This window comes from Maylandia zebra, unplaced genomic scaffold (assembly GCF_041146795.1).
Source record: "Maylandia zebra isolate NMK-2024a unplaced genomic scaffold, Mzebra_GT3a scaffold02, whole genome shotgun sequence".
Classification (NCBI taxonomy): Eukaryota; Metazoa; Chordata; class Actinopteri; order Cichliformes; family Cichlidae; genus Maylandia; species Maylandia zebra.
In genome coordinates, this window is record NW_027490032.1 from 3,098,833 (window position 1) to 3,120,792 (window position 21,960).

Consider the following 21,960-nt stretch of genomic DNA (forward strand, 5'->3'; position numbering starts at 1 on the left):
CAGTGGAATAAAAGTGACACTAACAACATGCTGATCCCTCGACACAAGTTAGAGCGACTTAAACATTTAAGTATTACATAATTAAAACAGTTGTTGATTTTTTTACATTGTTTTCTGCCCTTTCAACCCTGGAAGAACTGATTCAAAATACACTGATATTCAACTAAACTTTAAAACTTCAGCAATGCAAAATTTGAAATACCATAGATGAAGTAAGCTGCTCTTACACAAACAAACATGAAACACATTAGATGCTCAGTTTCACTCACATGTAGCGTCACAAATCCCAAACAAAAACAAGAGGACTTCAAGAGAATCCATCCATGACAAATGGAGAGTTCGTGACATGACTGTAGTCTGAACTGAACAGAGAGGTTTCATCAACAGCTTTGTCTGTGGGTGGAGGAAAGAGGAGGAGGAATTCTGCTGTCGTAGAGGAAGAAGCTTTGACTGCAGTTGTATGATATTAATCTAAGTGGACATGTGTTATAAAGAGTATGGGTTGAGACTAGCACTACAAAACAGCAAAAGAGGGAGACTCTGTTACTTTAACTCTGTTTTTGAGTTGGTGGCGCCAGTGTCCGGCAGCCTCACCTCTGTCAGTGCGCCCCAGGGCAGCTGTGGATACAATGTAGCTGCCATCACCAGTGTGTGAATGTGTGTGTGAATGGGTGGATGACTGAATGTAGTGTAAAGGGGTCCTTAGGGACTGAGTAATGTGCCATACAAATACAGGCCATTTATCATTTACTATTTAAAGAAGAGACTGATTATAAAAAATATAGCTGATGAATTTTGTTGACGTCTTGAAGACTTCAGAGTCATTTAGCCTCAACTCTGAAACATCTCTGAGAAAGGATTGTGGGAAACACTGAAGAGACATGACCGAGGAAGCTGGTTCTGTTTTGTATCCAGAGTGCAGGAAGTGCTGCAATCTGCTGCACAGCTTCCAACCACAAAACCATCATGGTGACTCAGTATTTCTCTGCTGTCTGACAGGGACAGGCCTAAACTGTGATTTAGAGTCAAATGCATTTAATTTCCCTTCTTATTCACACAACGAATTTTTGCAGTTATGTTTTACTAAATACTAACAGAGCAGATTGCAGATTTGTAGCCTGAGCTGAAAATCTTCTTCAGTCACCTGGAAAATCAGACCCAAAAACCTGACTTTAAGAGAATTTATCTCTGGAGAGAAAACTGTATGCAGTCTGAACCAAACAGAGAAGTATTTTGCGAACAGCCCTGAGAACATGAGAGGGAAGGAGGGCGTGAGTAAATCTTGTGATTTAAAGCACTTCTGCTAAGCAAGAGAGGAGAAAGAGAAAGCAACTGAGATATCACAACTTCTGCACATCTTCCTGATCCATGAAATGGAAATATAAATACTTGATTATGTAAATACTGGAATACAGCTTTGCTGTTGTGCAGAACAAAAGTCATGAAGTCCAAACTAAACTTTCTTGATGTGACTGGTTATTGTTGTTGTGACCATGAATAAAAAAAATCCCACATTGAAAGTTTATTTATATACAAGCAAGCACCTGCAAGCAGTGGGGAGGACAAACTCCCTTCATAAAATATGGCGGAACCAGACTCGGGGAGGAGAAGCAATCTTGCACGAATCTTTGAGGTGGTGTAAAGAAACAAACACAAACAGTGGAAGAGAAAATAGAGACTATCTAGCATAGTTGAGATATGTAAACATCTGCAGAATGAAAAAGTGAAAATGGTGAGTGGAAAATAAATGCTCAGTGCATATAGGGGAAGTCAGCAGCAGCTTGGTGGATGGGCCTGAAAGCTAAAGCTGAAGGTGAATAGAATTAATGATAAATAAAATGATCAGTAGCTAAAACTCTAGTGTGAATCGTAACGTTGACTTTGTCCTGTAGGCCTACCTGTTGCCTCGAACAGCCTTCACAGAACACAATAACATCACCTTCATTATCACATAGACGACTCAGGATCTGATGGTGAAAAATAATTTTTGACACGTTTTACTGGCCAGCTGTTCCACACAGATCTCACGTTCATATGGTGGAATAGTTTGTAATAATGCAGCTCCATCTGCATCTCCATTCTCAGGATTTTGTTGATTTTCCTTCAGCCTCGGCTCACTGGACCGAGTTGTGATGCTGGTTTTGTAGTTGTGTGTAAAATTTCATTTGCACATTTACCACTTTACAAATCTGGTCTTTAAAGGGTTCATTGATTCACATCATAAATATATGTTCATGGTTCATGGTTCCAGGTTCATGATTCACATCAAAAAAAAAAAAAAAAAAAAAAAAAAAAAAAAAATATATATATATATATATATATATATATATCACATCAATTAATATATATGTTGTTACCTTCCTTCACAACCATAGAATTAGTTGTGGGTTAAACTGAAGTGTCTGTCCTGAGAGTTTTTTCAAACTCATCCTGGACCTTCACAGGGCTGACTCAGAGAGACAAACAACTAGACCAGGGTTGGGGAACTCCAGGCCTCGGGGGGCCAGTGTACTTCAGGTTTTAGATCTCTCCCTGGGTCAACACACCTGAATCCAATTAGTAGTTCATTACCAGACCTTTGGAGAACTTCAAGACATGTCAGCTGTATCACAATTCAGGTTCTGCAGCCTTAATGGTCCACAAGGGCCGCGTACTCAAAGACCGTTAAGGCCGGAAGTGCGAGGCTTGTAGGCTTGTGAAATGGGACGGTCTAGCCTCTGTCGCGCTGCCCAGGTTGCTTAGCAACCATGATACTAACCGCTGGAAATGTGTCATACAGCTTTATTTGAGAGAAATGAAGGATAACATATTTTGTTAGTTTGTTTGTTTGTTTCTACCTGAGCTTTGTGTGATTTAATAAGTATCTGAGGCTGAGACCACAGGACTGTGAAACATGATTGTTGAGCTTCATTTCTGTACTGAACAGTTATTCAAGATGAGTTAGTAAATAACAATTAGCTAATGTTGTTCATGAGACTAAAGTCAGCGTAAATATAATATGGCCAATATTATAGTTATTATATTAATCATTATTAGTTATTACAGCAGTGAACTTGAACTCTCAAATCAAATCACTTTTATTGTGACATCACATGTGCAGGTACACTGGTACAGCACATGTGAGTGAATTCTGTGTCAAATACTTAGCTTCAATAAACATTCAAGTTGCAGTTATTTATATGTCCTATCACCTTAAATCTTCACTTAAAGACAAGTATCTGTGACAGTGTATATATCGATGTGTTATACATAAGAGACAAATATTGTTCTTTTAATATGTTGGCATTACTAAATTTGGCTCAGTGCTTACATATGTGTAAAAAGCAAATGTACGAGCTGTGAAAACTGTTTCTGATAAAATGAAGAGTAGACTGATATATTAAATATTCCTTTATTGGGTGAGAAAATCAGACCATGTCATAACTGCTTTAAGTCATACAGAATAGATATCAGAGCCTTAAACAGGCTGGCTTCTGCTAAATGGGTCAAACTGGGCAGAAAGTATACAAACACATAATATCCTTATAGAATATGATGTAACACTATAGATCAACTTAGCTCAGAATATATAAAGCATATAAACAATTACAGCAATATGATGCAACACACACAGCAGTGCTACTAATCCAAAATACTCAAAGCTTCATAGAATTGAAACAAACATTTATTTTTAGCTCCATTCTGCTGCTGATACATACTTTAGGTTTCTGAACATTAAACTTGTTGCTGCCTTTCATAGTGTGTAACTTGAAGGCCCTGAGTACTTTCTCCCACACTGAAAACACTGGGAGGATAAAATTATTTGAACATTACCTAATAAGACTGATTCAGGACAGACAATTAGTTATGTTAAACTTCACAAACAGGGAACAGTCTGTCTATTCTCTCCATCTGTCAGCTGCTGCTGGCTCTTCCTCCTCTTCCTCACACACTGCTGAGTTTGTCCTGGTGGATCATCACAGATGCAAAGCCTCACAGATGATGTGCAGCAGTGGGTCCCTCAGTCTGTCCTCACTCTGGACACTTGCAGTTGTCACACATGGAAATCAAATGTGTGATAAGCTGCAGGATTCAAACACAAGTGTAACTTATAAACACATGTTCATACTTTTATTACACAATCAGAGAGAAAGAAAAAGAGAGAGAGTGCAGGACAGACAGACAGGTGACAGTCTCAGGTGTACACACTGCTACAAACAGGAGGATTTAGTGTTTGTGTTATTACAAGTGCTGAACAAGAAGAGTTCCCAGATGGTACAGTGGACACATGTGTGACTGCTGTGATTAAAGCATCTTTCTTTCAGCTTAACGAGTGAACCGTCAGCTCGTTCAAACACACGTTAAAGTCCGTTTGGCTTGACACCACCGAACAGAGGCAGCAATATAACATAGCTAACATTAACAGTGCAGTGGATCCTGCTTGTGCCGTGATATTCAGGACTGCAAACCGAGCAGCATCACTGACTTTCAGCTTGTTGTGTTTGTGGATATATGACTGACTTTAATTATCCACAAAATCATCACAATCTCTGTAAGATTAAGGTCAGCTATTGAACAGCGTATATTTTGAAGTAAAGGCTTTAAAACCAAGCTGACACTTAAAGTACAAACATCACTAATGTCACATAACTTTGCCGACATGTGGCCAACAGTAATGTTTTAATGTTCTTCATTATTAAACATTCGCACATAAATAAGTGACATAATATTCAGTACTTACTTTTGAAAGTTTACTCTTTGGCCGCTCCGCTTCCACCGTTTTTTTTTTTTCGCAAAATTATCCACACCCACCACCACGCTATGAAGTCTGGGATATGTTGGGCCATGAAGGCTACACTGACCCATCCTTAAAATTCAGGGAAATTAAGGACGCATTTGAGGGCCGCATTTTGAGCAGCCTTCAAATTGGGACAGCCTTCATCACGTCACTGTGCCGTAATCGGCCTTAAAATGCGGCCTTTAAGGCTGCAAACCCTGAATTGGGATACAGCCGTTGAGGAGGTAATTCAGCCATTTGAATTAGCTTTGCTGGATCAAGAACGCAATGTAGCTTGCCATCACCAGTGTGTGAATGTGTGTATGAATGGGTGGATGACTGGTTGTGTAAAGTGCTTTGTGGTCCTTAGGGACTAGTAAAGCGCTATATAAATACAGGCCATTTACCATTTACCATAACACATCTAAAACCTTGGGGCCTGGAGATCCCCTTGGCCAGCTAAAAATTTACATTTTACATCTTCGGATTATAAGAGGAAACCCACGCAGGCATGCCTCTGCTGCTCTTCATGCACATTTTTCCACGGACTTAAATTACATCACAGCCTGCAACGTTTCAGGTGACAAAAGAGGCGTAACACATGTAACAAACATTTTGTACCTAATAAAGTGGCCATAAAGTAGAAACTATAATGTTCTGTTTATGATTTTGACCTTGTGTCAGTCTGAGTGAGTCCAGTTTATCACCATCTGCTGCTGTTTTTTCCTACTTTTTTCCTCTGTAACATTGTTCATCTTTCAAAACAAACGTTACATTTTTAATCTTCTTTTAAATCTTACAAACTTTGCTGAAGAAGAAACAAATGTTTTAGTTTGACCTCTAGGTGGCAGTGTTGTCTTAGTGTTACCATAGCCACCTACAGAGGTGTGACCTTGATGAGTCATCAGCGATCCAGTCACAGTGTGCGACACAAACACTATTAAAATATGTTTCATTTGGATTTCACACTTAAGTTTTCCATCCATCCATTTGTTCCTTTTCAGGGTCGCAGGGGGTTGGAGCCTGTCCCATCTGTCTTAGGGCTTAAATGGTCACTTTGTGTTTTCTTTGCTAAATACTTCAATACTTCAATTAAATACGTCAATCCTCTACACATGCTGGCAGAAACAGGTCTACATGAAATATGGGCTAAGATATATCTGTAAGACAAATGGGAGATAATCATCATCACGTGGTATTTGAGATGGCATTCTGCTTCCTGACGAGTAAATTTACTATAAAAATTATTTTCCCCTATTGTCCATGAGACTAACTAATGTGTAAAACATCAATTTCTTTGTATATACGTTTCAGATTATTATTTATTTGTACCACTTTGTTATTTTCCATTTTAAAGGATTCAATAACTGTCAGATAACCCAGGAAATTACACGAACGTGTCAGTGTGCAGCAGTTATTAGTTTTATTGTGTTCTCTGTTGTGAGTTGTAAAGATTTAAACCAGAAAATATGGCTGTAAATGATTATTTGTGGATTATGGAATTTACCTTCAACTTAAACCCAAATGTAACTAAAGCAAAGAAGAAGAAGACTTTCACATCCTGATGTAAAAGTTGTATTTTTAAATCAAATAAGAATGTGTGCGACAATTATGATGCACTTCTGCTGAGGGATGCAGCTTGAAGCTTAGAGGGGACTCTTTCATTACTTGTTTAAGATTTTGTTCATGTTTTTAATTCAAAATGTAAAAGACTAAAGAGAATAAATGTGACAACCATCACTTGATTGGTCTGCTTCTGCTTCATGTGTTATTTTTTGTTGTCTTTGTTAGCACCCTTCATGCTTGGAGTCGATTCTGTAGGAGTGAATTTGAAAATTGTTTTCTGATTTTACAGAAAAACAACATCAAAGCGAGCGCTCCTTGAGATATCTTTGTCTAATAATTTCATTTGTGTGATGTTCTGAACAATGTAAATGTATCAATATGTAAAAAATGAGAACTCTGGAAATGGGGGGATACTTTTCCACACCACTGTAATCCACCTTTAAGCAAAAAGAAAATAGAATTCTTACTTCCTGATTGCAGAACATTTGACCTGTTTCGACAAAAACTGCCTAACTGTCATTCTTTTAGTGTTAACGTAATGACTTTTCCTGAAGTGACCCTAAGCTGCAAACTGAGATTGTTCCAGATCAGATTTATCTTCTTTCATGGGGCAGTGGTGACAGAAGTTAAGGGCTACTTTGACACTGTCATGAGAACTGTGTTTCCACCACATTTGCAGAGGTTGCCCCAGAGACTCACACCTGCACATTTTTCATGATCATGGGGGAATCCACAACCAGCTAAATAATAAAACAGCTTAGGAGCTCTTATATATGGTACACAGAAGGAGCAGGGGTCAGAGAGGGCCTTGAAAAGAAAACATCTGTAATCAGGTGGGATGATGGTGGAGTGGTTAGCAACAGTTCAATTTCCAGTTGTTGTCTTTCTGCGTGCGTCTTTCAGGTTTTCATCTTCGTCCAACAGTTCACACAGAAGTGTGTTAGGCTAAGTGGTGAATGCAAGTTTTGTGTTTATGTGGTCGAAGCGTGAAAAAGCATAAAACATCTCTCAGCAAAATATTGCAACATTTTAGGCAATATTGCCCCTATCAGATCAGTGAGCTGGGATTTTTTATTCTAAACATGAACTACTGTTACAGCAACAGACATGGACTACTGGTGCCCACACAACAACTCAATGTCCACTATGTGAAGGAGCCAAACACATGCCTGCTCCTCTCATTAACTGAGATAAACTGCTGGCATATTTTGTTTTACATCTATACTGTTCAGTCTCTCCTGGTGGACATGGCAACACGTTATTCATGGTTACATACAATTTTAGACTGATGTGGGCCAAAGCCTAGCACATACTTGCCAACCTTGAGAATTAGGGAGACATTCAAAAGGGCTGTTGGTGGGGGGAGTGGTATAAATATAGATATATACAAAAAACCTTGAATCTTTCAGTGTTTATTTATTGGATAAAATAAATTAATTGTCACCGTTATTATTGTTGAGCCGGAAACAGGCTGGGGGTGTCAGAGGCTGTGTCCACCTGAGGACATGGCCTTCACGATCTAAGTGGGCCGGGTCCACTCCCCATTAAAATAAAATTAAAGCAATTATTACAGTACTCCCAAAAAAAGGTAAAGACTTGGAGGAAGTGGGATCATATAGACCTAAATTCGGATCAAAAAATCCTGGCTAAAATACTAGCGAGTAGACTCAATATGGTAATAGATAAACTGGTACACTCAGATCAAACAGGCTTCATACCAGATAGGAGCTCCTTTAATAATTTTAGGCATCTATTTAATATAATTTACTCCTCCAAAGTGCAACAGGATTTACTTGTACTTAGCTTAGATGCCGAAAAGGCATTTGATCATGTGGAGTGGCCCTATCTCTTTGCTGTTTTAGAGAAATTTCAACTGGGACAAGATTTTATTTCCTGGATAAAATTACTCTACAAGAATCCCAGAATCCTCACAAACCAAACATTATTCACTCAGTTTAAGCTCAGCAGAGGGACACGACAGGGATGTGGTCTCAGTCCATTATTGTTTGCTCTGGCTCTGGAACCCCTGGCACAGACAATTCATACTCACCCTGATATACATGGCTACGACACAGTATATACCTCTAATACTATATCGCTCTATGCTGATGACATTTTACTATACATAACAAAACCCCAAACTTCCATCCCAGCAATCTTCTCCGTTTTTGACAAATTTGGCAGCTTTGCTGGTTACAAGATCAACTGGGGGAAAAGTGAAGTACTGCCCATCAAATTGGAAAGCAATGAGTGGCTTGCATCTCTTCTATTTAAAATAACTTGTGAAAAAATTACATATCTGGGCATCACAATAACAAGAAAATATAGTTCCTTAGTGAAAGAAAACTTTCTCCCTCTACTGGAGAGGTTAAAAAACAACATCCAGTTTTGGAGGACACTCCCTATCTCATTGATAGGAAGAGTGAATTCAATAATGGTAATAATGGTATTTCTCCAATATCTGTATTTGGTCCAAAATATCCCAATTTTCCTGTCCAAATCTTTCTTCAAAAAGCTGGATACCATTATTATGCCATTTATATGGAACTACAAAACACATAGAATAAAAAAAAGAACATCTATGTAAACACGGATCCCTTGGTGGACTTGCACTACCTAACTTTATGCATTACTACTGGGCATCAAATTTAAGAATAATATCCCTTCTACTGGATGATACAGTGTTACTCCCCCATGGTCTGCAGATGGAGCGGGAGGACTGCCTTCCTTACTGTGTTGGTGGAATATTACTTTCTCCTACTCCCTTGACAAATGCATACTATAATTATAACCCAGTGATCCATACCACTTTGCGAATTTGGAAACAAATAGTTAAGCACTTTAAACTGAAACCATTATCAATCAGTATGAGTTACAGCTAACCCCTCTTTCCTTCCATCATTTCCTTCCAGACAGAGCCTTCAACGTGTGGCAGGAATTGGGAATTCGTAAAGACTTATATTCAAATGACACCTTCATGTCATTTCAACAATTAATAGATAGATTTGGACTACCGCGCAGCCATTTTTTTTAGATATCTTCAACTACGAAATTATATCTGCACACATCTGCCGCAGTTTGAAAGCATGTCGTCTGACACCTTGGATAGATGCCTTAGTGATAACCGGGGTTCCGAACAGGAGATACCTTCAACTCACTCAATTAAAGTGGAGTGGGAAAAGGAATTTGGGATTTCCCTACCGGAAGACTTTTGGCAGGAGGTGTTACGTAATATAAATACGCTTTTTATTAATTCCTGTCACTGTTTAATTCAGTATAAAATTGTACATAGGTTACATTAATCAAGGGAAAGACTTCACAAAATGTACCCAGGCTGCTCTCCTCTCTGTGAAAAATGTACCATACATTATGGAAAATGTTACATAGTTTTGCACTCTGTCCAAGGCTTAAGGGTTTTTGGTGTGACATTTTTACTTACCTGTCTAATATTCTAATAATATTCTTAAAAACAAGATTGAGCCAAATCCAACAGTAATTATCTTTGGGATCTCCAAAGACACACAAAGTTTACAACATTCTCAAAAAAGGTTTATATCATATGCATTGATTATCGCAAAGAAATTGATCCTGCAGCTTTGGAAAGGTTCCTGTGCTAAAGATGTGGCTTGCAAATTAAAAATACTCTTCACCTTGAAAAAATAAGATATACCATGAATGGCAATGTGAAAGATTTTGAACTAATTTGGCATCCTTTACTTCCATATCTTGGGAAAATATACATTTTTGGCAGTCGTGGGATGGGGCCCATAGAGGGTTTTTTTTTCTCTTTGTTTATTTGTTTGTTTTGTTTAGAGAAAAAGGAGGCATAAGTTCTACTGTGTAACAACTGCGATACTTGCTTCTAATAAAAGATATATTTACACAAATTTAAAAATAAATAATTAAATAAATACAATTTTTGGTTGGGGAACATACGCACAGCCTGGGAGGGGCACATATGGATGTGCAACAGCTGATGCAGCAAATTTCAGTGTGAAATTCCTACAGGTTTTAAGTTGCAAGGCAAGGATATTTGTCAAATGTCATATTTGTTAATGTCAAATTACAGTGTTGCGTGCTGCTACCACTCCAAATGCTAATGTAAAACTCTAAACTGGATGTGAAAATGTTCCTGTGGTTTCCAGTTCCTCTACAAAAACTTCAGCAAAGAAGTAAATCAAAGGATGTGGTATAGAAGGGACGCTGACACACTAAAACGTTGTGTGTTCGTGGTGTCTGCTGCATCTTCCTGACTTTTTCGGTTCTCGAACTGCTCTCCCATCAGATGCTTGGTTCTTTTATACCCTCCTTTTCCCTCGTGTATTGTGCACTTGCATTATTTTTCATACCATCATATGTCTCTCTGGCCTGTATGGTCATATTTCACTGCATGTAACATGTAATTGTAATATTGCTAGTGGCAATTTATCAGCTCAATCAATCAATCAATCAATCAATCAATCAATCAATCAATCAACCAACCAACCAACCAACCAATCAATCAATCAATCAATCAATCAATCAATCAATCAATCAATCAATCAATCAATCAATCAATCAGATTCTTCACTTTCCCATCCACATTTATGCAGCCCAAGATATGCAGTAAGAAAACTTCAGCCAATCTGAGCATCCACTTTCCATAATGTTCTTTGTATGTTTTGGGGAGCTGGCGGGTTCAGAGGGAGGAAGAGATGAATGCAGGTCTGAAGTTCGTGTGAGAGCAGGGAGTGAATTCAGCATCCTGACAACCTGATAGACAAAGCTGTCTGTCAGTCTGCTGGTTCTAGCCTGGGTGCAGTAGATGTCCAGAAGGGAGAGAAGAGAAGTACCTACAATCCTCTCTGCTGCTCCCATTACCTGTTATAACTTTTTCGGGCAGGACCCAGTGCAGGAGTCATACCACACAGTGATGCAGCAGGTGAGGATGCTCTCAAGTATACACTGTGCTCATGTTGTCCATGAAACACAGCACCCAGTGTAAACACGGCAGTAGGAGACATTTGAAACTTGGGCAGAACTAAATTTTGATTCAGAGTAGAAACTTTTTTTTCTACTTGGGAAATATTCCAGCATTCAGTCTGATGGTGGAACTCAGGGTATAAATGAATGCTGCCACATTTTTGCCACTTTGATGGATTTTCCTGTCTCTCCTGATCCTCTGTTCAGCTGCTTCTGGACGTTACATCTGAATTTATTACATTCTGTGTCATATTATTATTATTTTTAAGCCTGTTTAACTAAAATAAGAAATAACGTGTGTCAAATTTTAACCACTTGTCAATTAAAAAAAGGAAAAAGATAGAAAAAATGTGCACACTATATTTTAGCATATTTTGATAATCTAAATGCATGACAATAAATCAGGAAATAACAAAAATAAACAAAGAAATGGGTCAATTAACAGGGAATATGAGATCTTGTAGGCCAATTTTAAATTCTCATCCCAGAGTCCCTTCAAAAACTCTGGGATAAGAACCCTGCATCTTTTTGCTGTTGTGTAGGCTGCAAGTCCACTTTTTGACTAAACTATCCTTAATTGTGTTTCAGATTAACTGGCTTTTACATCAAATGGTTGACTTATTCACATTTGTTTATCATGCAATGTCTTGATGCATTCTCAATCATCCAGGGAAGTAAATCTCCAAAAAGTTGATTCTGTTCATCTGGACGTAGCGTTTTGTGGGAGAAACGTTTCACCCAAATCTTATAAACATTACATTTGCATAATGACTGAAACCAGCCCACTGAAGGAACAATGGGCTGGGAGGTCAGTTCCTTAATCTTAATTATGCAAATTCTCATGACCATTGATCCACAACCACTGATCAATGGCCATGAGTACCATTCACAGAGAGTTGGGGAATGGCTGCAATCACAGCATTGTAAGATGGCGAAAGATGTACCCTTAGGCCCCCTCCTCAATTCAGAGAGGGTCTTTCCCTTTTCACGTAAATGGCCTCCTTGACTCTGCGCTCAAACCAGCGTTCCTCCCTGTCCAGGATGTGTACATCCTCATCCTTGAAAGAGTGTCCACTGGCCTGTAGGTGTAAATAGACTGCAGAGTCCTGGCCTGACGAGGTAGCTCTTCTGTGTTGTGCCATCCGCTTCACCAGAGGTTGTTTGGTTTCCCCGATGTATAAATCTTGACAATCCTCCTGGCACTTAACAGCGTACACTATGTTACTCTGTTTGTGTCGGGGGACCCGATCCTTGGGGTGGACCAATTTTTGGCGCAGCGTGTTTTGGGGTTTAAAAGCCACAGAGACCCAGTGTTTAAAAAAAATGCGTCTCAACTGCTCCGATACTCCTGACATACGGGATCACTACAGGTTTTCACGTAGGCAGCGGTTGTCCTTCTCTCCTGGATTGGCTGGAGCTTTCTTTAGGAGCCTTCTCAGCTTTGACGAAAGTCCAGCTGGGATAACCACATTTACTCAGGGCCTTCTTGATGAGCTGTTCTTCTGCCTCCCTGGCCACTGTGTCAGTGGTGGGGATAGTGTTCGCTCTGTGTTGGGGCGATCGTGGCTCAAGAGTTGGGCGTTCGCCTTGTAATCAGAAGGTTGCCGGTTCGAGCCCCGGCTTGGACAGTCTCGGTCGTTGTGTACTTGGGCAAGACACTTCACCCGTTGCCTACTGGTGGTGGTCAGAGGGCCCGGTGGCGCCAGTGTCCGGCAGCCTCGCCTCTGTCAGTGCGCTCTAGGGTGGCTGTGGCTACAATGTAGCTTGCCATCACCAGTGTGTGAATGTGTGTGTGAATGGGTGGATGACTGGATATGTAAAGCGCTTTGGGGTCCTTAGGGACTAGAAAAGAGCTATATAAATACAGGCCATTTACCATTTGTAGCGTCCTGATGACACCCAGTTTGTGTTCCAACGTTTCTCCCACAAAACGCTACGTCCAGATGAACAGAATCAACTTTTTGGAGATTTATCATGCAATCTTTAATCTGCTATTTCCAGTTCATGTAAATGCATAAGTGTTGACATTATCTTCAGATATCAATTTAAATAATAATTACAAATGTTTTAATAAAGTTATTATAAAGGTGTTTCTTTGACATAAATCACAAGCGACTGGGATATCCCTGATACCACAAGCAGCTCAGACAGAGTTTACCTGCATGTTGCTGATTTAGGAAACACATTTGGTGAATATTACAGTAGGCTAAATTAACACTGGTGGCCTAATTTTTCATGTGTCTGAGCAAAAACACAAAATCCCTGAGCGGTGTCCCTTGGACCACTGTGAGCAACAGCAGACGTCTGCACTGTGGTCACGCCAGCATCGAATCCATCCAAATTAAATGGTTTATTAAAATAATCAAATTACAGCATTTACATTTATGTTAGACTACTTTTAATTAATTGCTTTAGCCCACTTACAATGAAAATTTTAAAAAAATCTTGTTCATGACCTGTGTAGCATGTTAACACTATTGGAAGTAAAAATAACTTGAACTCCAATTTTGAAAACACAACTTATTTATTTATTATAAAGCTCTGACTTGTATTATGAGTCTGTGGTCTGGGAGAGAGTCTGTAACTCTGTCTGCAAAATACAGTATATAATGACCAATGTTGGGCAATTAATTATATCGTTACTTCTTCAAAAAAGTAACTGAGTTTTGCAAAGAACAAAGTTTTTTGCAGCCGTTTACCTAAAAATGCAGCCAAGGCGTTTTTTTAAATAAACATTTCAAACTATTTACAGAACAATCAGCTGTTCTACATCAAATTTGATGCCACACAAATTATTTGTGCCACTCCAAAAAATAATTTCTGTCCACATAAAGGAGAACAACAGCCTTATACCTGCAGACCTGACAACAGGAGATGTACAGTGGGGCAAAAAAGTATTTAGTCAGCCACCGATTGTGCAAGTTCCCCTACTTAAAATGATGACAGAGGTCAGTAAAGTAAAGAGGTCAGTAAAGGTCTGGAGACTGGCTAGGCCACTCCAGGACTTTCAAATGCTTCTTACGGAGCCACTCCTTTGTTGCCCCGGCGGTGTGTTTTGGATCATTGTCATGTTGGAAGACCCAGCCTCGTTTCATCTTCAAAGTTCTCACTGATGGAAGGAGGTTTTGGCTCAAAATCTCACGATACATGGCCCCATTCATTCTGTCCTTAACACGGATCAGTCGTCCTGTCCCCTTGGCAGAAAAACAGCCCCATAGCATGATGTTTCCACCCCCATGCTTCACAGTAGGTATGGTGTTCTTGGGATGCAACTCAGTATTCCTCGTCCTCCAAATACGACGAGTTGAGTTTATACCAAAAAGTTCTACTTTGGTTTCATCTGACCACATGACATTCTCCCAATCCTCTGCTGTATCATCCATGTGCTCTCTGGCTAACTTCAGACAGGCCTGGACATGCACTGGCTTCAGCAGCAGAACACGTCTGGCACTGCGGGACTTGATTCCCTGCCGTTGTAGTGTGTTACTGATGGTGACCTTTGTTACTTTGGTCCCAGCTCTCTGCAGGTCATTCACCAGGTCCCCCCGTGTGGTTCTGGGATCTTTGCTCACCGTTCTCATGATCATTTTGACCCCACGGGATGAGATCTTGCGTGAAGCCCCAGATCGTGGGAGATTATCAGTGGTCTTGTATGTCTTCCATTTTCTGATGATTGCTCCCACAGTTGATTTTTTCACACCAAGCTGCTTGCCTATTGTAGATTCACTCTTCCCAGTCTGGTGCAGGTCTACAATACTTTTCCTGGTGTCCTTCGAAAGCTCTTTGGTCTTGGCCATGGCGGAGTTTGGAGTCTGACTGTTTGAGGCTGTGGACAGGTGTCTTTTATACAGATGATGAGTTCAAACAGGTGCCATTCATACAGGTAACGAGTGGGGGACAGAAAAGCGTCTTACAGAAGACGTTACAGGTCTGTGAGAGCCAGAGATTTTCCATGTTTGAGGTGACCAAATACTTATTTTCCACCCTGATTTACGAATAAATTCTTTACAAATCCTACCATGTGAATTCATGGATTTGTTTTTCACATTCTGTCTCTCACAGTTGAAGTGTACCTCTGGTGCAAATTACTGACCTCTGTCATCATTTTAGAATCAGAATCAGAATCAGAATCAGAATGGGTTTATTGCCAGATGTTGAGGTTTACAACATTAGGAAATTGCTGCGGTGCTTCAGTGCAGACAATAAGAATTAAAGTGCTATGTAGAAAGAAAGATATGTGCATGAGATATACATGAGATATATACATGAGAATAAGAATTATGAGTGCTACGTAGAAAGATATATACATGAGTGCAGGTGGTGATCAGTGCCAAACATATATACATGAGAATAAGAATTATGAGTGCTACGTAGAAAGATATATACATGAGTGCAGGTGGTGATCAGTGCCAGACATGAAATGATGCAGTGACACAGCGTAGGGTCATGTGTTAGTGGCGGGGACAGTCATGTGGTTATTGTTCATGTGTCCAACAGCAGAGGGGAAGAAACTGTTCTTGTGGCGAGAGGTTCTGGTGCGAATGGACCGGAGCCTCCTGCCTGAGGGGAGCAGGTCAAACAGACTGTGTCCAGGGTGAGAAGGGTCAGCTGAGATCTGGGCTGCACGCCGCAGTGTCCTGGAGGTGTACAGGTCCTGCAGAGATGGGAGTCTGCAGCCAATCACCTTCTCAGCAGAGGGCACAACACGCTGCAGTCTCTGTTTGTCCCTGATAGTGGCTCCAGCGTACCACACGGTGATGGGGGTGGTGAGGATGGACTCGATGATTACAGTGTAGAATTGCATCATCGTCCGTGTTGGCAGGTTGAATTTCTTCAGCTGCCTCAGGAAGTACATCCTCTGCTGGGCTTTCTTGATGACGGAGGTGATGGTGGGCTCCCACTTCAGGTCCTGGGTGATGGTGGTACCCAGGAAGCGGAATGAGTGGGGGAACTTGCACAATCGGTGGCTGACTAAATACTTTTTTGCCCCACTGTATCACTCCTGTAACACCTGTAACATTCAGCAGTCGTCTCATTGTTCTGACACACACAACAAAACTATTGACTACACTACACACTAACTACACAAGATTTGCACTAAACGTCGAAAATCTCTCACATCTCAAAATGCCGCCGTCACTCCTAAAACTGCCTCCCGTTTCTTAACAACTAAATGCCACGTTGCCATATAATAATATAATATATGGCAATAGCTGTTTATTAGAGATTGGTTGATCATATTTAAGATCAAATAATTAATTAATGGCAGGACGTCTTTGAGCAGTTTTGTAGGAATGGGATCTAAAAGACACGTTGATGGTTTGGAGGAAGTAATTATTGAAGTTAACTCAGAAAAATCAATTGGAGAAAAAGAGTCTAAATGAATATCAATGTAATAAAAGTAGCTGTAGATAATATTACATCTGTTGGATGATTTTTGGTAATTTTGTCTCTAATGATAATTTTTTTTGTGAAGAAATGGTAAATGGCCTGTATTTATATAGTGCCTTACTAGTCCCTAAGGACCCCAAAGCGCTTTACACATCCAGTCATCCACCCATTCACACACACATTCACACACTGGTGAAGTTCAAGTTCAAGAAGTTCATGAAGTCATTACTAGTAAATGTTAAAGGGATGGTTGGCTCAAAAGAGCTCTGACTTTTTGTCAGCCTGGCTACAGTGCTGAAGAGAAACCTGGGGTTCTTCTTATTTTCTTCAATCAGTGATGAATAGTAAGATGTTCTGGCTTTGCGGAGGGCTTTCTTATAAAGCAGCAAACTATTTCTCCAGGCTAAATGATGATCCTCTAGATTTGTGACATGCCATTTCCTCTCCAGATTACGAGTCATCTGCTTTAGGCTATGTGTTTGAGAATTATAGAATGGGGTCAGGTACTTCTGATTTGAGGCCTTAGATTTCTCAGGAGCTACAGTATCCAGAGTCGTACGTAATGAGGAGGTAAAATTATTAACAAGATAATCGACCTCTGTTGGAGTAGTATTCAGGTAGCTGCTCTGCTCTATGTTGGTACAGGGCATTGAAGATGATAACAGTGGATGGATTATATTCTTAAACTTAGTTACAGCGCTTTCAGAAAGACATCTACTGTGATAAAGTCTACTCTCCACTAGGGATGGGTATCGAAAACCGGTTCTTGTTGAGAACCGGTTCCCACTGTTTCAATTCCTTGGAATTGTTTGCCATTTTTGCAAACGATTCCCTTATCGATTCCAGTTTCCCCAAATGACATCATCACGTTGCAGAGCGTCATTTACCTGGCAGGAAACACGGCGGCTCAAACGCTCAAAAGTTTGGTTATACTTTTCGAGAACGGATGACAACAGGGCAACTTGCAATACTTTTTTTTTTTTTGTGTGTGTGTCCCATTTGGATCTATAGCCATCAGAATTGTTGTCTTGAGGCCAAGAAAGATGCCAAGCGGATTTATTTTAACAAGTGGATCATCATGGCCTTGCCATATTGGTCCATTTGATTGACCTTTATTATAATTATGAATTTATTTTATTTTCAGTTGCAAACGGGACAGACATGACTGTGGGATAGGACAGGGGGAAAGAATGAAAGAAAGAGAGGGAGAGAAAGAAAGAAAACCAAAGGGGAGAAGAGACGGTGAGAAGGGGGGGGGGGGGAGAGAGAAAAAAACAAACAAACAAAAAAAACAAAACTCCTGGGTCACCTGTATGGAGAAAAAAAAACAGAGGAGACAGCAAACAACAAAGAGCAACATAATAAGAAAAAAAAAAGCACCATCACAATAAACTAGCTAGCAGTAGATATCAATAGTTACTAAATAATAAACGATATTGTGCAGCACGCAAGATAGACAGCGCACAGTGTGCTTTGAGGCAGCAGCCAAGAAAGCTGTAGTCCGCGTCTGTGAATACCCATGTGTACACCTGTGTGCATACCTGTGTGGATCAGCATGCTTGCATTCCAAAGGTTTCTCCATGTAATGATCTGCTAGAGAGTGTGGGGAGCCACAGCCCTGTCCTTTATGGTATCAAGCAGGTATGGAGGAGATCAAAACTCCAGACATCCAGAGGCCCCCAGAACACAAGAGACCAAGGAAGACCCACAGAGGGGCAGCTGCGCCACTGTCCCAGTAAGAGCTAAGGAGAGTCCCAGATGAGGGCTCATTCAGCAGCCGCGGAGCAGAAGCCAGGGGGAGTTGCAGTGATGCGCCCGTGAGCTCCGCCGGCAGCCAGCTGTGCCTGAGTGACCGAGCCCCAGGCCGAGAGGCCGCCAAGGAGTGAGCCGGTGTGTACCCGGACGCCCACCCCCAGATACAAAGAACCACCAACGCACCGACACATGAGGGAGTCCGCCACCGGCAGGGGAAGTGGTGGTGGGTGGAGATAGGCCTCCAAACCTTGGAGGGCCCGAGATGTCCCCAGAGAGGTGGCGTCTGATACCCAACCTGACATATAGACACAGACATACAGGCACACACAGACACAAACATCCATTCCCACCCTCATGCTCTCATGTGCACTTCACACTCAACCGACGTGGAGACAGACATAAAGAGACGCTGTATACACGATCACACTCCCCAAGCGTACTCTACAAACCGGGTCTAGGTACTCTTGCCCCTGGAGGGGGGAACCGCACCCAGACCCAGGTGGTGTTACCCTTTTCCCTGCGGTGGGGAGAGGCAGACCGCCCCGACTCCGCAGCAGCAGGGAGGCCCCCACGATGCCAGGGGTGAGGTGTACATCCTGATGGTAACTTGGACTCCGTGTATCGTGCCCACCCCCAAGATCCTATATGTATGTGTAATGAGGGTGTGAGTAATGTGAATGTCTAAGTTGTGGGATAAAATTGAGGCAGAGGCAGCCAGAAGGGGACGGGGGACGGGGGGGGGGGGGGGGGGGGGGGGGGGGGTAGCCTCCTCTGCACCCTGGTGACATACCCCTACTCCAAGGCCCTGCATGTGTGGGTGGCTGTGGTGGAGCGGGAAGAGGGAGGCAGCTGGAGATGGGGAGGGAAGGAAGGGAGGGGTAGGTGACCCCTCCCTGGGGTCAGCTCCCCCACTGACCCCAGTAGGCACTCCCATACTCCGCGACCCGCCAGGGAAAGGGGGCTCAGGCCCATCCAGACCGGGGCCCAGCGCAGCAGCGCCCCCCGGCCCCACAGAGCCCGGGACAGTCCACCCAACCCCACCACAGAGAAAACTGCACCTACCCCACCATCCACTCGTCTTCCAGACTACATGAGTGTCAGAGATTTATAGTTAACAAACAGTCAGGTGAATAAACAACACTGAGACACTTGTTACTGATAACGTGCGGCACGGGTGAATCTCAGACAGAGAGACACACCGAACTGCAGCATTCGTTTATTTTTATAGGTTTCATCGTCAATATGCAAATATAATCACATTTCCTGTTACGCAGGTCCTGATGCTGTCAGTGTGTAAGCTGTGTGTGTGTCACAAAGTGTGTGTGCTACAAGTCAATTTCTAAGAATAGTATAATGCAAGTCAACTTCTGCGGATGTGTATTTCTGTACTGGTCTCTTGCGGTAAATGTCTACAGTCACAGGGTCAGCTTCCTGTTTCCACAGAAAGCTGTCTGGTGAAATATGTGAACATAAGTTTAACATAACATGTGAAGCATAATCAAATAAAACATTAAAAACTCCCTGACATTCCCTCCTGTTGTTACCATATTTCACCACTTAAATCATACTTTATTATCAGCCAACAATCACTTGCTTATAATATTTTCAATTGTAGCATCATTCAGTATGTGTGAGTGTGTGTGTGTTCCTATACTAAATCCTCTTCGTCCGGTTCATCTTCTAGTGGCAGTCCAACATAGGTGATTACTGTGGCCTGTACCATTTTGTCAATCATTGATCTGATACAGGGTAGAATGCAAGTCGAGAACATGCAAAGCAATAAAAGAAGAACTCCTATCAAGACAAGTCCTTTGATCACGAGGGCCTTCCAGCTGCCACTCAGCAGCCAGGTCAGCCAGTCCTCTTTGTTCCTGCTTGTTGCGTGTGTTTCTGCGGTGATCTTGAAGGTGTGGTCTTGGATCAGTATTGGTGCACACAGGCCGTTGGAGTTTGGTGGGAGCATGAAGTAGGTTTTAGGCCCGCAGGCCCAAGCGGCTCCCTGGACCCAGAAAGTTCCTCTTTTCAGGGTGAATGTTCCTCCTTTTGTACTTCCGGTGAAATCAAGTGTCTGTGTGCAGTTGTGGTTCTGGCCCAATTTTCTGTTTCCCTCTGAGAAGTTGAAACAGATTGGGTGCTGGGTGTGCGGTGGCAGGATTATGGCGAATGATTTGGTTCTTGTGTTGCTTGCGTTGATGTTGACCCAATGCTCTTCATTACATGTGTAATTCCAATTTGTCAAGTTGTAGGCACAAGGGGTGTCTTTGTTGTCCTTGGTTCCGTTGCACCATGGGATAGTGTCTGCCTTCCTTGTGCTTTGACTCTTCAGGAATAGTCCTAACGCATACAGGTCTCTCTTTGTGCAGCTACCATTGGCTGCTTTGCTGAATATGCACAGGCTTTCATCAGTTTCAGGTGGTGTTCCATATATTGTCACGTGTATGGCTGTGGTCGGCAGATGTGAGCACACATAGCACTCTGTTCCGTTGCCCTTGTGTGTTCTGTCATACACGTACCTATACCAGGCATTGTTCATTCATGGGTGGTTGTGCTCTTTGTCCATATCCTTTAGGTGTGAGTTGTCATATGACCATTTCTTCTGCAGGTGGTGCTGTGGGTCTTCATCTTTCCAGGTGAATATCAATAAGCTCACTAGGAGCACAATGCCAGCCACTATGAGGACAATTTTCTTCATGATGACCAGGCACACCTAAACTTCTGGTGAGTAGACTACCAGCGAAGTGGAGAGGCGGGATATACCCAATCAGCCCTTCCTCCACTGGTAGATCACCCGGAAGCTAGGGGAACCGGCGTCTAGGATCCAATCACCTGGTTGCAACCTGCAAGACACTAGAAACATATCACTCGGCAGTTGGTTGTTTTTAGCACAATCTCCTTGTTCTCAAACAGCTTAGTCATCTCTTATAGACTTGTTAATTTGTTCACTAGTGAGAGGCAGTGGGAAAGGTCTCCCGTGAAGTGCTTAGGGAGGATATCTGACATTCCCCCCTTTCGACACATGTGTTAACCCGTGTGTCGTCAATGCGTCTCTCTTGTGCAAGGATTTAGGCAACACTGGCTTGCCATTACAGGTCATTAATTCATTGTGTAGTTCTGCTACACACTTTAGCCATTTCTTTTGCTCTGCGACAGGTGCAGCTCTCTGATCATCTTCAAGTACATCAAGTGGTATCAGCTGTGAAGTTTCAGACATTAAAGTTTGTAGTGATTGCTGTGCGGCCTTCTTTGCGGCTTGGTCTGCGAAGTTATTGCCTTTAGTAAATTCTGAATTACCTTTTTTGGTGTGCAACGCGTATTGACTGTCAGTGTGACTATTCATATCTTTTGCAGCATGCACAGCAATGAGCTCAGCACTCCGTGCTGAAAAAGAGGAAGTTAGGGCTTTTTGCTTCTAAAACTATGTCTGCTGTGGTTACTGCATAACTGACACAGTTGCGACCCAGACTATTCTTGGATGCTGACCCATCCACAAAAATGTCTACAAAGGTAGGCTGGGGTGTACTGTCGGCAAA